Below are 1,026 nucleotides of genomic sequence, written 5' to 3'. Positions count from 1 at the left end.
TTTTTTTTTTTTTTGGCCAGGGCTGGGTTTGAACCCATCACCTCTGGCATATGGGGCCAGTGCCCTACTCCTTTGAGCCATAGGCACTGCCCTCTCCTTTGTGTTTTTAATCCCTTTGAATGCCTCTTTCAATTCTTTAATCTCTTCTATATACTTCCTACTTGTGTCCAGATCTTTGGTGACTTTGCCTAAAATTTCACTTATTTCTTGAGATAATTTTTGGATTTCTTTTTACATCTTCTTCCCAATTCCAATTATCTTATTTGGCACTCATATTTTGAATTCTATTTTGACATTTCAACAATTTCTTTGTGCATGGTATTTTCAGTTGTATCTCCCTTATAATCTTTTGGGGTAGTTGATCTTCTCTGATTTTTAATATTTGCAGGGTTCTTCAGCTGCTGTGTATTTTTAGTTTATTTATATACTTAGTATACTTTTTAAGCTGGAATGTTAAGTTGTGCATAAATAGTTATTGAGAGATACTCTAATTGGGGACCCTTAGGCAGCATCCCAGAGACATGTTTGGCAGCAAAACTGGTCGTCTAGAATTAGATCCAGAGGTTCAAGATAGGGAGCTTGCCACCCTTTCACCACTCACTGTTCAAATGACTTAGTGCTTATGCCTATGTCACTTCCCAGACACAGCCTCCAAAATTTCCCTTTTGGGGCTGCATTATGGAAGTCTCTGAGGGCTGGCCTTGCTTTCACCAAGTGTGTTAGGTTAGCACTAGGGGCCAGACCTCCAGCTCACTTTCCTAGTCTGGGGGCATCTCCCAGTTAGCACACCTGTTTCTGTCCTAGTAAATAGCCCACCCTTAACCCAGTTTAAAATAGCTGTAGTTTTTCACAGAAGTCCCTGCCATATTTGTTCTATTATTGTATTTTCATGGTCAAAATACTCTATAATAATGTGTTACTCTGCATCTTTTCTTAAGTCTGCATTCCATAACATGAACTTGGTAGTTTAAAATTGGCAAATGTTACAAATTTTGTCTCTTTCCTCCTCTTCATGCCCTGGAGAGC

This window comes from Otolemur garnettii, unplaced genomic scaffold (assembly GCF_000181295.1).
Source record: "Otolemur garnettii isolate 467f Iridium unplaced genomic scaffold, OtoGar3 scaffold00272, whole genome shotgun sequence".
NCBI classification, from domain to species: domain Eukaryota; kingdom Metazoa; phylum Chordata; class Mammalia; order Primates; family Galagidae; genus Otolemur; species Otolemur garnettii.
The sequence above is the reverse complement of the archived record's forward strand: the minus strand, read 5'-3'. Positions refer to the sequence as shown.